The sequence below is a fragment of the Saccostrea echinata genome, unplaced genomic scaffold (genome assembly GCF_033153115.1).
Source record: "Saccostrea echinata isolate AGI-Se365-2 ecotype Australia unplaced genomic scaffold, CSIRO_AGI_Sech_v1 ptg000013l, whole genome shotgun sequence".
In the NCBI taxonomy this organism is placed as follows: domain Eukaryota; kingdom Metazoa; phylum Mollusca; class Bivalvia; order Ostreida; family Ostreidae; genus Saccostrea; species Saccostrea echinata.
The window spans coordinates 5,372,668-5,391,401 of record NW_026889762.1 but is presented as its reverse complement, the minus strand read 5'-3'; the positions used below and the strand labels follow the sequence as shown (position 1 = coordinate 5,391,401).

The 18,734-nt window shown below is 32.0% G+C and overlaps 1 pseudogene; it reads left to right on the top strand.

The window, feature by feature from the left end:
* Positions 1-9,479: 9,479 nt before the first annotated feature.
* Positions 9,480-18,447, top strand: LOC133186274 (uncharacterized; annotated as a pseudogene).
* The last annotated feature ends 287 nt before the right edge of the window (positions 18,448-18,734 follow it).

Genomic DNA, 18,734 nt, shown 5'->3' with positions numbered 1-18,734 from the left:
TTAGTCCTTCTTCATAAAGTCGAGAAAACTGGTCTCCGGTGGAAACAGAGACTAACAAAATATGTATGATAAACTTTAATATACGAAACGCAAAAGAAACGCAACATCCTATTGGGGGGATATCACATATAGGATATAATTTTGTATCTTAAAAGTAAGGACATCTTCAACTTTGTCAATATTGGTAATTTAATGGTTGAATGATTTTTCATACCCTTAGCGGAAGTTAAGTTTCAGTCCGCTTGACAGAAATCAAAAATTGCATGTTTAACAAAACATTTGGCAATAATATGGGGTTTTAAGGGTTTGTATCTGTTCATCATAAGTAATGCAGCAATATTCCGAAAAATAAATCCTCCTTTCTTTTCCGTAAGCGATGCCAAGGCTGCCTGAAAATGACGTAAGTACGCATTTCCATTGCTCTAGCTGGAAAATCCCAAAATAAAGGTGATGAAGAGATGCAGATGCAAATATTCACTACATCACTCCTCAACAGGCTCTTATGTATCATTAGCATGAATGACAGTCCTTGGACCGGAAGTCCAAGGGTTACTACACCGCGCTAGGATAGAGAAAATTCGACCTCAGCATGTGAAAAACAGGCATTTAAATATGACAAAGAATATTTCTTTCGCTCAGATCTCGAGATTGATGAATCTATTGCATCGCAGAAATCAAGCTGCAATTGTTGTGCATGGCAGTCTTGCACGCTGTAATTGAATGGCCGGGTGGGGCGGTATTTTAACAGTCATGTCATACTTTCTAAAGTTAAAAGATAATCATTGAACATTTTTATCAAATCTCTGATGTTTTTAAATCGAGTTTTACCTCACTGTATTCATTTTTGAAAATCATTAGATACAAAAAATCATATTTGTAGATTACTGTTTATTGAGTTTCTTTTGCGTTTCAGTATATAATGATAAGTATAATAGAAAGTTGGCGACAGTGAAACATGTTTGAGGTTGGCAAAAACTATTATACACAAGATCGAATAAGGAATATATGACATATATATTGATACAGAAATAGACGAAATACTACTGTATGAAACAAAATAACATGTCATATGAAACTCGATTTCTAATCACATGATCTGGCATTCATGTGATTTAAGCTATAGCATCGAGAATGTCATTTGACAAATTTCAATATTGCTGAGTCATACACTTATCCCATATGATACAGATATCTTTGCCTAAACAATGATTGTTTTCACTGGATTAGACGCTGTAATAAAAATATATGATGCAGGACTCTGTCAGTGTTGAAGAAGTCACATATTACTTTTACATTTTTCCCCAATTTTATACATATTGGTTTCAGAAACATAAACAATTTTGCATAATAATATATTTCCAGTTTATATAAGAAAAATGTTGATATATGTATTTAAGAGGACTTTCAAATTTTCTTATCAACTATTTAAACAGAAACGGAAATAAAATTGGATTGATAACGACTATACATTCCATGCTAAATTTAGATAAAAAATATTCATAGCAAATTTGCATGAAACCTTGGACTTACAGACAACTTGAAACTAAGCAAAAAAGAAAAAAGAACGAATTAAAAAAACACAAACCTGGCTTTTCAATTTCAACATCCTGAAATGTATCGAAAAAGATATGCAAATAACAAATCATTAAAAAGAACATTTAAATTGAATAAATTTTGCATTTCTTAAGAAGAAATTGTCTAGATGAGAAGAAAAGTTTTATCTAAGTTATACTTTACCGGCTTCCAGTAACCAAGAAGATCCGACTCACGGATAATATGGTGATTTTTCATATGATGTCTAGGACAAGTTATATTTCCTTTTCCTGTTAGTTCGATTTCAGCAACAAAATACCAATCATAATCACTAAATACTTCTTGTTTTGAACATTTGTATCCTACTGTGAACATTATCCTCCTGTGAAAAGTTTTTGTGAGATCATTCAGCAAGCGGTCAATAGTACTACGTACTTCTAATGTAACTTCTTTTGTGAGGAGATCATTGTTCGGTTTAAAAACCTGAAGCTGTATGGAGTATCTATTTACTGCAAGCGCAACACTGCGTTGTTTGTAAGAAAAACAGGCTATGTCTTTAAACAAGCATAAACCATTGTCCTCCAAAACTTTCCATTCTCCACTGGTTCTTGTTAAACAAGCAACAATAAGTCGAAAGTAAAAGAAATAGGGTAAAAACTCGAATCGGTAGACCAGCACAGATGTTTTCTGCTGATAGCTCAGCAATTCAGAAGCGGAATTGAATGAATGTTTGTTTACACATGGTATGTAATGTGATTTTTTACCCACTGCAATAAGTCCAAGGCGTTGCATGTATTCTAAGAGTATGTCTGCAGTATTAAAAAAGTATGCAGGCTCAAACCAATAAAAAAAAAACATTCCGTAATTTCTACTCATCCAAATGTTTTTAAAAAGCTTATCAGAGAGATGTCCATTTTGGTTGAATTCACGCCAATCGGTGTGATCCTCAGCAATATCTCTGACGTGATTTCGGTCCGTGATTATGTTTTTGAAGGAATCAACAAACCAGTGGATGTCGATGATAGCGCTGTCAAAAAGATGATTCTCATTGAAGTGCAGAATAATCCCCATGTCATGAAAAAGTTTCAAAATATCTTTAATTTGCGATTTTTTTTCTTCATTAGATCCAAAACATTTTTCTGCTAATTGTTTAACATCCATTATTCTTGTAAATTTCCTATCATATGACTCTGCAATATTTCTTGTTTTGATTTCTCCCAAGATAATTTCGCAGATGGCCCAGTCAGTCGGAATTGTTTCCTTCCATCTATCTTCTTTTGCAATTGATCAATGCATTTCTCAAGGTCTGAAAGTGTGTCATGGAAAGGAATTCCCTCTTTCTGAAGACCCAGAACGAAACATCTCTCTCTGTTCAAGTGTGCCTTTAGACTTTTGTTGTCTTGTGGTATGTCTAATATAGCGTTGTATAATGTGTCTGAAGTCAATATCAGTATTAACCGTAATGTACATTATGATGTAAAACAATTTTCTACATATTTATGTCCATAAAAATACATGATTATCATAAAGAAAATGTAATCTGCAGTTCCTCAATATTTTACAAAGTTGCATCAAGCCTTTTATTGTATGCTGTCGATGCAATCAAGACAAACTTCTTTAATTGATTTATGGAGATAACGAAGAGTATTCAAGCTTAATAGTCCATTGAAACAATGCAATTCGGTAGCAGAGCAAACACAGATTTCTAAAAGCATCAGATGCTGGATCAGGTGCCATGGCGGAGTAAAAAGGCAATGGAAAAATAAAATTTGTTTAATGTTTCACCTCTTCATTGATGAACAATATACTAAAAGCTGTTATGTTCCTAAAATCAAATATTTGTCAGCAAAAGTCCGCCAATTCTCGATGAATTGTGGTAAAATTAAAATAGAAAAGAGGTCAGTTTCATTCTTTATCCTTTAATGTGTTTTGATAGCAATGCCAAATACTATTTCTGTTCAGAAGCCTATTTTGTCAGCTAAAAATTGCATTAATCATTTAAAAAAGTCTGCAGGAAAAAAAATCATGCTCTGGCCTTCAATTGGACATTGAGCTTTTTCCACGATTTTTCAACATCATTTTATCAGTTAGCAACTTACATATAATTGATGTAGCGAAGCTTGTTTTGTTTGTTTTAGATCAACATCTATGCAAATTCTATTATTGTTTTCATGACCCTGATTGCAAATACAACCTGTTGATGGGTCCTACATTGACGTTCATGTTTCATATCTATTCTTTAGGTCATTGTTTTATACTGTAGATCTTTTCACAACAACAAGTTTTTGCGCAAGATTTGAACTTAAGAATCTCTTACAAAATACTTAAGTGCTTCTCACGAAGGAATTTTAGCTAATTGAAGTCTGCATTTTACTTACGACATTTTTCCTAGCAATAATCTCAGTAAGCTTTATATTCCTTAGGTGGATGAGAATAAAAATGAAGCGAAATTTTCAACACTTGTAAGTGACACAAATATTAGGGACAACAAAAATCAAGTGTAATCGATTGTTAAGTAAAGAAGCTAGAAATCTTACGTCACAATCATTGGTATGACATAAAAGTAGATCATTCAAAAATCTTAGAGAAACTGCCATCGTTAGTATTTTGCAGTATACAAATGTATTTCTTTTTTTTTTTCGACAATAATTTAGAAATAATATACAATGATCTTGTATAATATGCAAAAAAGTTCTATTAAATGTGTACGTATGTTTTTAGCGGTTTTATTTCAAAATCAACTTTATGGCTTTAGGAAAGATAAGAAGCTCTGATCTGAAGTTTCGTGAAAAGGAATAAAATTTCTCTTACGAAGAAAATTAATTGAACATTTTATTTGAAAAGGTTACTTGCCTTGACTACGGATTACTTTGTTTATCTTATCAATACAGTAGACTCATGGAGGATGTGACCTGTTGAGAGGGAATTTGTTGTCCTTCTGGGCACTTGATTCCACATTATCTTTTATCGATTCTATGTTTTTTTTTCATTTAAGATGATAAATATTTTGAAAGTTTCGGCAATTACTCTCAAAAATCTTCATTATGGTGAATTGACAATGCATAACTTTTCCTATTTAAGATATTTACATTGTTATATTTCACTTTAATTAAATTTCAAGTATCCTGATTTATCATGTTAAAAAACCCATTTTTAATGTAAATGTAAATGCCAGTTCCTAATTTATCATTATTGACATATAATTAAAGAGTAAAATGAACAAAACTTATGAGAAAAAATACCAAAGATTGATTGATTAATTGTAGTAGCTTTTTCCATACGAGAATTCTTAATTCATATACAAATGTCACCATATACCGGTAAAGGACTTCAAATTTAGACCTATTATCGGCACTCAGGACAATGAATCATTGAGAGTTCTTTCTCGTGCTAACGTATATCATGACACGGGACCTCGGTTTTTAAGATCTTATCCAAACGGCTTTCACTTTTAGTGCTGGGTGTTTGGCAAAGGAACAGTCACTACCTATGGTTTCGTTTCAGGTTTGACGTGGTGCGACTTACAAACCAGAGCCTCCATATTACGAAGCGAACACCCTACCACTAGGCTACTGTGATCGGTGGACACCAAAGAAGAAGAGTCAGTGTCATTCAATTTATTAATATAATTTTGATAATTTATTTGCTTATAAAACTCAAATCAAAGTTAGTAAACAATGAACTTTTAGTTTATTTGGACTGTTCATCGCTCGTTCCGTGATCGAATCACTACCGCGACTGACCTAAGTCGATAAAAATGGATAGCAACTGTTCCTTCCCCATGGGCTCGGCAATTTGAAGTGAAAATTGCGGGTCCTTCGGATGCGATCTTAAAAACCGAGGCCCCGACAGGCGTTTTGCAAGATAAACATCCCTCACTGCTCAATGGCCGAGTAAAGGTCAAAATTTGAAGCTCTTCACCTGTATATGGTGACGTCTGTATATGAGTGAAAAATTCTCGAACGGGACGTAAAACAACATGCAATCAATCAATTAATCTAGTTTATTTGGGGGCTGTCATGCCTAAATCTTTGAGTTGCATTTTTTAACCGTTCTTATTTTATTACGCAATTACGAAAACCAAAAACAAGTGTCATGTTTGTATTATTATATGCGCATCTATCAAGAGTTAAGTAATTGTTTGGAGCTACATGTATATACAAACCGTTATCTGAATAATGTGTTAAAAATATGCTTAATTATACATGTATGCTATGAAAAATAATCAATACATTAAAGGATTTACCTGTTTCTTTACTTTGTCAAGATGAGTACCAACTTTTATTACAGGAGCTTTTGGATCGCAGTAAGTATGAACAGACTTTATCCAGAACAATAAGTATTCTTAAAAAAAGAAATATATACATGTATTAAGATGCCAAAAATGTCAAGTTAAATCTAAACATAAGCCAAAGCTTATGATGTTTACTTTTAAAGCTATTTCCCTATATATATATATATATATATATATATATATATATATATATATATATATATATATATATATATATATATATATATATATATATATATATATATATATAAAGCACTAAAAATGACCAACGACACGAACAATAGAAGAATTGCGAACGATAGCATTGTTTTCCCGCCTACTTCCAAGTCAATTCTCAAAAGTTAACATATTTTAATGATTTTTCATATCTATATACATATTTATATCAATTTTTATAAAACATTACTTCTTTTGGAAAACAAAGAGAGATATCTCTATACTTTTGGTAAAACTTGTGTTTTTTACTATAGAAATCAACGGAAAACGGAAAATATTTTAGAATATCTCCCCCCCCCCCACCACCACCACCACACATGTGAAACAAAAATTCCTTTTTACGGGTAATATGGACTGTTATTTCACAAATTCATACCAAAGCTTTTTGTGTGTCACGGGGGGGGGGGGGGGGATAAATGTTTACAGACAAAAAAACTACAAATTAAAATGCTTATTTTTTCACCAATTTCAGAAGAGTTTACAACTTAAATATTGTATTTTATTAATAATATATGTTTAATTTTGTATGAGTAAAACATAAGAAAAGAGTTAGGGAACATTTATTAATATCCAAGAATATTTTAAAATGTGATGATGCTTTAAACCCCGATTTCAATGAAAAATATCGTCTACTCCCTTATTTAAGGAGCTGGAATTAGGGGTACATGTAAAACAATTAAACACTGGTATTAAAACAATCAGTCAATTACCACTGAGCTGTTCTTTGCATTCAACAAAGATTTTACGGCCTAATTGCCATTAGTGTTGAATTAAATGGGTATAAAATGTAGGCGGGAATCGAGAGTTAGCGTGCGTAGTTCTTTGTCAAATTTTCGGGACGCCCTGTTCCTTCCTCAGGACAAAGAAAACAGTTAAGAAGTCATAAAAACAAAGAAAAACAAAAACAAAAACAAAAAACAAAAACTAACACTACTACTAAACTACCAAACACTATGTATTTGCAATGTTTAATTTGAAGTTTATAACTAACAGTAAAGAAAAAAAATCCGGACCGCTATGAAATACGTCCGGTCTCTCGAGTGTACTCTGGTGAAGTCACCAGAGTACACCCGAGAGACCGGACGTATATAGAGATGAATGTCTAAGTGAATTTAAAAAAATACATTCTTGAACAGTTTCATCTTATGGGAATTATTGAAGACGGAATCAAAAAGGCACTAGAACTTGACAGGAAAAACATTATCAATCCTCCAAAAAAACAAAACCTCAGATTTAAAAATATTACCTCTTGTTACTACGCACAAATATTACTTCAACCGTCCGTCACCTTAAGAACATTCTACAAACCGATGAGGAAATGTCCAAAGTTTTAGAAAAATATAGATTTATCAACAGTAAAAGACAACCAAGAAATCTCCGAAGAATATTATGCCAATCTTCCTTTTTATCAGCAGAATTTATGCTCAGTCAAAAAATGTTCCGATCTCCGTTGTGGAACCTACCAGTACATGAAAATTGGAAGTACCTTTAAATTCGAGAATAAAGATTTTACCATCAAAGCAGACATGATATGTGGGTCTAAAAACCAATTTCCTGCATTACGTGCGCTGGATGTGGATACTTCTATATAGGACAAACTGGAACCACCCTACTTGTTCAAATACACAAACAACACATTAACCAGCCTGAATACAGAACGATAAATCTAAGAGGACATCTTGATACTTGTGGCCGGGGACAATTTTCAGTGTTTCTGTTTTACCATATTTATACGGGCAATGTAGTAGAAAGACGGGAAAAGGAGAAATACTCTATCAAAGTATTAAAGCCTTTATTAGATAGTTCACACTTCCATATTCAATGTATAACGTAAACATTTGTTTTTTGTTGTTTTTTTTTTTTTTTGTTTTTTTTTTTTTTTTTTTGTTTTTTTTTTTTTTGTTTTTTTGTTTTTGTTTTTTTTTTTAATTTGACTTATTTTATAGTTTCCTCTATGAGTATTGTGACGCCATTGCATTGTTGTTGACGTCTGAAGAAAACAATGAAAGCGCTTACGTTTTAACAAGAAGTGTTGCCTTCTAATTCTATTGTCATATATATATATATATATATATATATATATATATATATATATATATATATATATATATATATATATATATATATATATATATATATATATATATATATATATAACTGCAACGGTGTGTGCAAACAAATTGAGTAACGCGCAATTATTTCAGGGTTAAAGATTAACTCCCTAAAAACAAAAATGGTTTGGATTGGAAGTATGACATTTTCAAAGGAAGTTTTTCACCATTCTCGGTAGAAGCTTGATTGGGATAATTCAAATTTTGATCTGCTAGGAATAAAAGTTTCAGTTAATTTGGAGGAAATGCTTCAATTAAATTACATGACAAAATTAAATGATATCGAAAAAAATGTTATGCAGTTGGAGTATTAGGAAACTTACCCCAATCGGCAGATTAACAGTAATTAAAACTTTAATTATACCTAAACTAAATCATCTGATTCTCAACCTACCAAATCGTAAATCTGAATTTTTAAAAATGTTTGAGGCAGAGTTGTTTCAGTTTTATATATGAGTGAAAAATTCTCGAAAGGGACGTAAAACAACATACATACAATCAATCACTCAATCAATCCATTCATATGTCAACTCGATATATACCAGTGAGCTTGAAATAAAAGATATCACGGAGTCTGACACATCTGTTTCATATTTAGAAATTTTACTAGAAAAAAGACGTTAATGGAAACCTAACAACAAAGCTTTATGATAAAAGTGATGACTTAAACTTTTCAATTTTCAACTTCCCTTACTTATGTAGCAATATACCCTTATCATTTGCATATGGGGTTTATGTCCCAGTTGATTCAAGAGCATGCTCTACGTATGAACAAACTAGGCAAGCTATTGACAAACAAGTTGATGAAACAAGGATATCAACAGTCTCGTTTGAAGTCATCATTTCGCAAGATTTATGGTCGATACAATGACCTTGTCAGCAAAACAAGCTATCATTGAATCAAATGCTGACTGAAGTCTTTCATACTAATTGTTAGGCCATTATTTATTCACTGAACTGTCTACCGATTTTCCGGAGTTTTTTTCCCGATCATGACAAGGAGCACGTGGCGGGTGCGACCGGTCGGCAGGGGATGCTCACTCCTCCATGGCACCTGATCCCACCTCTAAATTTTGAGGTCCATGTTTGCACTGCTTCAAATTTGTATCGTTAAATTGGACTTTCTACTCACACTCATTTAAACAGAACTAATTTGTTTTCTGCAATTGAAACATCCTAATACACTTATCATTTTTTTTCAGTATAGAATAAAAGCAGTTTTATACCTAATTTGACAAGATTTATTCACCTCTAGAAAGATGATTGCTTTCAACATTCTGATGATAGTTTAAGTACCCTTCACAACAGTTGAAGCGTACTCTACAATGCGGTTAGGTTTCGAGATAAAATTCATTATTTTCTGTCAATCTGAACAATTTCCGTTGAATATCGCCTATAATAATTTGAGCAATTCATTTTATGTTAGTGGAAAAAACATAATCTACAAATTCAATTTGGAAAATTCCGGGCTAGAGGTTTTTAAAGTAACTGGGGCAAGCCATACCTGCTTTGCACAAACAGACTTAAATGCAAAAGACTGTGGTGATGACGAAAATTCAGTTATTGTGGTCACGCCTGACTACCTTATTACATGCAGTACAGTGTATGGCGGACGATGTATAAGGAGAAACAAGTTGACTTTGAGCGAGGAAGTGGATAGAAGAGTACTATTTTCGGCGGTACCAGATTTACATTGGAAGGTTTTTGGATCCACTTTACCTGAGGATGGGATATTTGACTTATTTTTAAAAACTTCGAAAAACATCAGCAATGTAGATTATAGAACAATCTTTGAAAACGATGATTTTGTGTTTCTTCTGTTTAACCAGAATTCAAAAGCCAAGCTAGCTAAATTGTGTAAATCAATTGGCTGTCAATTGATTCCTAAAAGGGTATAGGAAGACATTCCAATTTCTTGTAAAGAAGGAAATAAAACATTCGATGTTGTTGCTCATGGAAAGTTAATCATTGCCTCAGGTGCCTGATATCTTGTTTTTAGACTCCTCAAGATCTTCTGCTTTTTGTATGTTTTCGGAGTCTGAAATTTATAGCGCATTTCTTACTTCTAGGAGAAATGGATATGGTTGTCCAAAACAAGATCTTCTTCTAGAGGTTATGATATTTGAAGATTCAATGAATTAAGGAATATGTGTCAATATGCCTCTTAATGCGAGTCATGTAATAAAACTAGTTGCTTTCTTTCTTTACAATTAATTGTTTTCTTTTCAGAGAAAAGTCAAACCAGACTGTTGAAATCTATTTTTCGTATCCTTTGAGTTTCAGTAAAATACTACTAACTATTTTGTATATAAATCAAAAATGATTTAATTTATACTTGTGCTATGAAATACATTTGTCATGTTAAAGGTGAAGATAATGAACAGTGATTAGTCTCGTAAATCTAATAAAGAATAACAATGAAGAACAGGACAAAATATGCCCCTGGAAATACCAGATGTTGGATCAGTTAGGTGTCTAAGAAAAGTAATCGTTTCCCGCAGATCGATCACACCCGCCGTCAGCCATAAGCTGAGTAATCTGCATGCAAATTTAGTATGAAAACAATGAAATTTCAATTGGTATTGAGCATGTCAGTCAAATTACGACCCAAATGAATAATGCCTACAGAAAACCCTTTGAAATAACTGGTTTATTTCAACTTGTAAGAATGCAAATTTTGTTTTCAAACTAAACACCATGTAAATACTTCGATTAACTTTTGATATAATTGAAAAGTTTACTATCAACAATTTTTCTTATAATACATTTATTGATATGTAAATCTTCAGGTTTGATAAATAAATTTCACTTTACTCCAGACTCGTATGGCAAAATTTGAGCAAGATTTATTTGATAATGCTTAATAGCAAGCTAAATTTATTTGAATGATATTAATCAATTTTTCTTCCCAATAGTTACCCTATGACGCTTATGATGCATTTAACAGGCAGGATTACTGCAATAATGTATCGAATGCTGCACAACATTTTGGAATAATTATTGGTATATTGCCACTTGTTGGTAAATCTGTGTACAGAACACAGTATATGATAACAGTTATTTGAGACGTAGAGAATGATCTCACATCGCTGTACCTAGGGACGCATTATAAAGGTAAACTTTAAGAATTTTCTTGACTCAGCTCTGAACAACAACGCTTAAAGTTATCAAATATTTCATTAAGTCTCAAAATGGTGGATTTGTTTCTTTAAAACTGTTTCGTATATAAAAAGACGGTGTGTGTTCCGTATAAAGAGTCAAAAATGTGCCACTTTTAGAGAAATTAAAATTCCCTTTAGCATCCCCTATAAAACCAATGTTATTGATATGAAATTGAATTACAGGTTCATGTTTGTTCTGCTCCTGCTTTGTATTGTTTCAATGGTATTCTGAACCTTATTTCTGTTCGTTCTCTTCATATTTCATGAGAGTCACCCTCTTGGTGCGTAGAGCGTCTGCTCTAGAGACGCGGAGTAAGGAGTAGATCCTAACGTCGCGGGTTCGAATCCCAACGTGGAAAGTGGAGACCGGTCCTTCGGATGAGACCGTATAAACCGAGGTCTTATGTTGCAGTAGGTGCTGGCACGAGGAAGATCCATCACTAACCTAAAGTGCCGAGCAAAGGTCAAAATTTGCAGCTCTACACCGGAAAGTGGTGGCATCTCCATATGAGTGAAATGCTCGAGAGGGACGTTAAACAACAAACAAACATATTTCATAAGAAGTTATATGAGAAATCTTGCAAGGATTTCATGTGCTATTTTCACAACGTATTCAAAATTCAATTTAATAGAAAAACTAATATGCCACAAAATTTGAAAAACGAATTTTTTCGTGTCAGGATAACAAAATATTTTTAAATCTAAAATAAAAATTGATAATTTATTTTGAACTCAAAAGTGCATAATTGATGTTATCATAAAAATGTTCGTATAACACACTTATATGAGATGCTACTACTTTCTCTATATAGTATAATTAATTGTAATGAGCTATGAAAAAATGCATTTTTATATATAATATCTCAGAATCACTCTGAATTCAATGACATTTTTGTGAGTATTTCCAGCCACCTAATTTCTGATTTTAGGAAGCCCAACCGCTGATACCTAAAGTTTTTTCCTCTATAAGTAATGTTGTTAATTAAGGTAAATGATGCATGAGAGTTAATATAAACAAAGATATATAAATATACTTATCTATATGGACAGTCGCCCACCTCTATGGATATGAACAGAGTCAATGAATTTATAGCTCCACAAAGGCAATGACTATTACTGTAAGCTTACTTTTTTTCCCAAGATCCTGCATTGAGGAAACTGGTATAAAATTTTAATACCGTTTATAAATAGGTACACTGTTTGAAAAAAAAATATAAAAAATCTAAATATAAAACCCCAAGGTATTTTTCTGTTGGAGTTGGAATAATCTAAATATACATACATGCATTATTGAATATTTTCACCGGGTTAACCTAGAATTTCACCCGATTTCAGAGTTTCTGAAGACATACAATCTGCTTGTAATGATTAGGGGGAAAATGGTTAGTTATAAAGAAGGATAATGGATAGTAGCGAGCCTAAGCATATACAGTTGAAATTCGGTATTTCAAACGTCATATCTTGAGTATTGGCTAAATCCTAACCACTTATTTCTTTAATTTCTGTAGTTTATCCTCGATATATCGAACGATCGGATATCTCGGCGTTTTTTTTTCTTGGTGCCACTGGGCTCGAGATAACGAGGTTTAACTGTATTCCATTATTTACTACACTATGTTACAAATGTTTTATGCAAGTATTATAATTTTTTTCAATTATTTATCTTATCTATTCAACGCTAGAAAGTGAAATACTCAGAAACACTGCATTGTTAAGAATTAACAAATCTGAGATTTTTTTCTCTTTTGTTTTAGTTACTCCTAAACAAATCTCTTTCTGTGCACTACATCGAAACAATTAAAATGGACAATAGCAAAATCAGAGCAATTATAGAGATGAACGGGGTTCCTGTCATATTGACAGAAGACAAGGTATATGCTTATCTGAATTTTATGCTTTTCAGAAAAAATGGTAAATAAATAACCCATTGTATACTTACTGAAAACTGATATAGTACAACTTTTTTGTTCAGTATAATCTCATAAAATATTACTGCCTTCCAACCAAGGAATTCTAAAAGCGTTCTAAATTGACAGTAATATATTGTTTCCTGTAACAGTATATTTACGGAAAATAGATAAAAAAAGTTTTATCATCAATATAAATCAATCAAATTTCAATCCTTTTATAACTTCATTATGATGAATTACATTCAATGATCATTAATGATAATTTTGTATTTCATACATTTGTTTTATTTTTGTGAAGATTGTGAACATCACCTCTGCAGATTGTGAAATATTTGATCAGAGTTGCAGTAACTGCATACTCGCTAAGTCTGCACACTGTGGCTGGTGCATTTCAAAACATAGGTAAGGACAATTAAAACTAGTTAAAAAAATTAATTAAAACTTTAATGTTATGTTTTATAAACGCTTTTGTGAATCGGTCTGATACGCGTTTTGTTAAATTAAATCCTTCGTTGAAACATAAGAGGATTTAATCAGAGGAATTTTCTGAATAGCTTTAATCTTTTAATTTTTTTTTTTTTTTTTTTTTTTTTTTTTTTTTTTTTTTTTTTTTGGATTAAAGAAAATTTCTCTGATTAAAAACACAAATATAAAAAAAACAAAAATCTCATAAATTGCAATCATTTAAATTTCCATATTTACAGCATCTGACAGTAGCTTGATCCACGCCTCAAGTACATAGAAACTGTGCGTCAAACTAGGCAGTGGCGTCATCTGTCAATACAGCGAGTTCAAGCTGGCTTTCATTCTACATTAGGATAGTATTTCTGTAGATCACTAGACTTTAGCGAGGCCTTATTTTCGCGAGACATTTACTCTTTATTAGGAAGACAAAATTTTCACGGATTGTGGTTACTGCTCGGTATCTTTAGGGATACTAATATACACAAGAATGATATTTTCGCGAGCATGCTCTCTCGCGTAAGTACGCGAAAATAAAGTTCTTGGAATAAGAAGAAATTTTACAATTAAAATTTTTTTACAAGTTTATGGCAAGATGAGTTGCAAATTGATTTATATCTACATTGTTCATGTGAAACAAAGTATTTTAGTGTGTATGAAAATAACGTTAGCATTTATACATCGAGATTGATTTTCATTGGTCTAACGTGACGTCAGAATTGTTTTCCAGAACCTCTGCACAGGCTGATAAAAGTATGAGAGTCCTTAACTTACCTTTGTGATTGCAACAAACGCCGTTGATATATCCTAATGTCAATTAACAGAGAGAAAATTCTTCATTTTATGAAGAGGGTTTTAAATAAATTCTGCTACATTTGAATATAAAAACTTTTTAACTAATGATGGGGTACAATTAGTACCCATGGGAATTCCAACAGTTTGATGGAAGACCTGGTCCTCTAGGATTACATAGATATTGTTAACGAGAAACTCCAGGATCTTTTTATTTCAATTTCGTAGTACTTATGTGTAGACTCAGAATATTTTAAACAAAAATAAATTTGTTGATGATCAATGACAAGGTTTGTAATTTTAGAAGTCCATGTTTGTTGATGAAACAGTAATTAATGATGTAAGAAAGGTTTTCTTTAATTTATCAAGAGGAATGTTTGCATGAAGTGTTGAAAAGTCAAAACGTTTTAATACTTATTATTTCGGTAAAATTTTGTGATCTCAAATTATACTAAAGTTCCTTCAAAGTATCAACCTCTGCATTTAATATGATATTTTTGTACTTTCATTGTGTTTTACATATGAATCACTGCTTTTTCAAAGTTTTTACTCCAATAAATCTTAATCAAGTAAATTACGAGAGCAATGAAATATGTGGAGATAACGAATATCATTTACCTCAAAAGTCCATTAAACATTACAAAATAAGAGCAGAGCAAACACTGACCTCTAAGAAATCAGAGGTGGGATCAGGTGCCATGGAGGAGTGAGCATCTCCTGACGACCGGTAACAACCACAGTGTGCTTCTTGTCATGATCGGGAAATAACGGGAAAATCCGTCGACAATTCAGTGTGTAAATAATGGTCTAACAATTAGTATAAAAAAAGTCAGTCAGCATTTGACTTAATGATAGATTGTGTTTGCAATTAATATTCTATTTTTTATTCATTAAATACATTTTAAAAAATTGACACGAAGAAAATTCCAAATTCTATGCATCATTAACTATTTGACTTTTTGCACTCAAAAAATGTAAATTTTTCTGCCTTTGAAAATATTACAAGCAATACAATTACTTAAAAGCCCTACAATTTTACAAAATTTAACAGGAATAGTCAAAGTTATCTTATAATTTGGGGTCTATGTATTTTTTTTTTAATTAAATTATAGAATTAGACAAGTGATTATTTTAAGCTACCGGTTCAATTTGGACGTTCGCTACGTATTTGCTGTATCCGCCACAATATTATGTTAAAATTATAAGTTAATTTATATACTTAAAAATTCAGGACCAACAAAAATATTTCACTGTACAAAATAACTGTTGTGCAACTTGTATTTAAAAAATAGGAACCCAAACTTAACTGTACTGTAAGTATTTCTAAAGAGAAAAATAATTATTTTCCTCTGTTCGTGGAAGCATTTTCTTCACTGAATGCTTTTTCTTTGGATGTTATCTTGGATTTTAATTGAATATTGTTTATTTGACATTGAAGAATCGATTTTTTTTTTGTAAGAACTAAAATATGATGCAGAATATTTGAATTTAGAAAGACGAAAAGCTAAGAATCGAATCTTCGTGACAGGGTATTTTGTTGTGCTCAAGAGAATATGTGATACAAACAATTTAAAATCCTGACATACCGGTAATAATTTGTGCAAACAAGGTTTTAAAAACGCAAGAATGTCTTTTTTGGTCTTTGTTAGCGACATATGAAAAGTTCTACCTACCTATTTTATGTCTTGTGAAGGTGGTAGTTTTCGCATGAACGAGGTAGTATTCTCGTTCAAATGACATAAGATCTCGCCCGAGCGACAAAAGTCTGAACAACAGAATTGTAAATCCGTGCAATGTGAATTCAATTTTATTTTTTCAGTTTTAAGGGGACCTTTACGTAGTGGATATTATTGGAGTATCACAAAGAATAGATACGCTCCTCTTAACACATTACCCGGAAGGGGTGTATATTAGAAGATTTGCTAAGACAAACATCGCATCCATGTATTCTCAGTTTACTTCAGGTTAATGTTTAAGACCATGGAAATCTAGATTTACACTTCTTTTACCAATTTTAATACAAGTGTTAAGTTTAATGTCATTTCACAGTAAATTTCGTAAGGACTAAACATTTTGAACATGCAGGGTTATTTACTTTCACCTTCAAAAAGAAAAATTAATCCCAAATTCATAATGGGTTATTATTACACAGAGGTAATTTTTGTCTTCATGTATTGTATGCAGATTTCAAAGGTGCTGACATTTTTTCTACAAGAAAAAATGTTATTTTTCGACGTCAAATAATGACCAGTTGACAATTTATTTTCGACGTCGATAAAATATAACCATTAGTACTTACAATTATAAAGACCTCCTTATAAATAATGTCAAATTACTTTGCAATTTTTATATACATCCATCTTTTTTAGATATTTATGAAGACCTTGTAGCCAAACAATTAAAAGATGACCTGTACGTCGAGACATGGCATCATAAGAACCTTTGTACAGAAAAAGATTTTATAGATACTTACTTAAAGATTCTTGATTATATGATTTGATAAATATACATAACGTCATATATCTTTGTATGCAAAACATAACATAACGTCATATTTCTTTTATACTAGGTCAAATACTAGTAAGCTTAGTTATGGAAAAAGTACATACTTTCGATGTAAAAGATTTCATGAAGTTAATTCCTTAATAAAATTATGCTGTAGTTCACTATAGTTTAAGATAGTTAACTACAGTGGATACTTTAATATTTTCATTTGCCATGAAACTTTACTTAAGAACTTTTTTTCAGATTAAAAAGCCAAAAGTCTTTTCAATTTGATATCAATGATGTAAAATATGGAAACAATATTTGAATATACAAGTTATATTTTCATTTAATATCAAAAATGGGCATGCATGAATTGGGAAACTTAAAATACAACAATCTGAAATCCATAGAAAAAGTACTTTGATTTACTATAATGAAAACATTGGTATTATATTTACTTGTAACTATCGTCGCCCGCGTGGCACAGTGGTTAGAGCGTCTGCTCTAGAGTCGCGGAGTAAGGAGTTGATCCTTACGTCGCGGGTTCGAATCCCACTGTTGGACGTGAGACCGGTCCTTCGGATGAGACCGTATAAACCGAGGTCCCGTGTCGCAGTAGGTGCTGGCACGAAAAAGATCCCTCACTGCTCAATGGCCGTAAGTGCCGAGTATAGGACAAAATTTGCAGCTCTCCACCGGCAAGTGGTGGCGTCTCCATATGAGTGAAAAATTCTCGAGAGGGACGTTAAACAACATACAAACAAACAAACAAAAAACTTGTAACTATCGTAAACTATTATAATAGTATTTTTGGTAGAATTGTTTTGTCTAATATACTACTTTTCCCTTTTACACATCAAGGTATCTGAGGTAAAGAAGATAAAATTTTCCAATGGATATCTATTTTCGTCATCTGTTGATCATGCTAAATGGGCGGTTACTAAGACAATGAACTGGGTGGTGATGTATTGGTGATATTAACAGAAGGGCAAGTGTTGTATTAACGAAGTATTTTGACATGAAAAATATAAGTATTTAAGTATAAAATGTTTGTCCATATCATTTCAAAATTCTCAACTCTCACATCCGAAAAGTTTTGTTCAAGATCGCTTATATTAACTTTGTAACTGATTTCCATTTGCTTTATTCAGCATTTCTAGGTATTTAGGGATCGAGTTAGGTGTACTCTGATACGCCCACTTGTTTTGCAAAAAAAGATAAAAATTGAATAGAAAGATATCAACAACTGAGACCCGGTAATTTGTTAAAACAATTATTTTTATGTATATTTATAGCTGACACAATACGAAAGAGGAGGACTTGTGTGGTGCATTGATAATTCAAAGGTTGCAGGCCAGTTTAAAGGCTTAGTTCATGAAACCAACAAATGTAATAGCTATTTAACAAAGCAGAAAACATGTACTAACAGAAATAAAAGGAAAAAGAAAAGAGGAAAAGGAGGAAAGTCCCGTAAAAATTAGAGACATGCATATACTGTAAACCAACTTTTATTCGCGTGCGAGAAATATCCGGAGTTTCGCGACCTACTTTAACTTGCAAATATCAATCGCCGCGAGACATTATTTTGCTTAGTATTTTTTTCCTCAGTCGCAAAAATTATTCATCGTGGATTGATTTCAAACTGACTAATCACGAATAAAAGATAGCGCAAATAATAGTTGGTTTACAGTATGCTCTGTATGTTTTCAAAAAAGAATAGAAATAAAATTCATAAAAAATTCCTTGTTAGACCTTTTTTTTATACTGA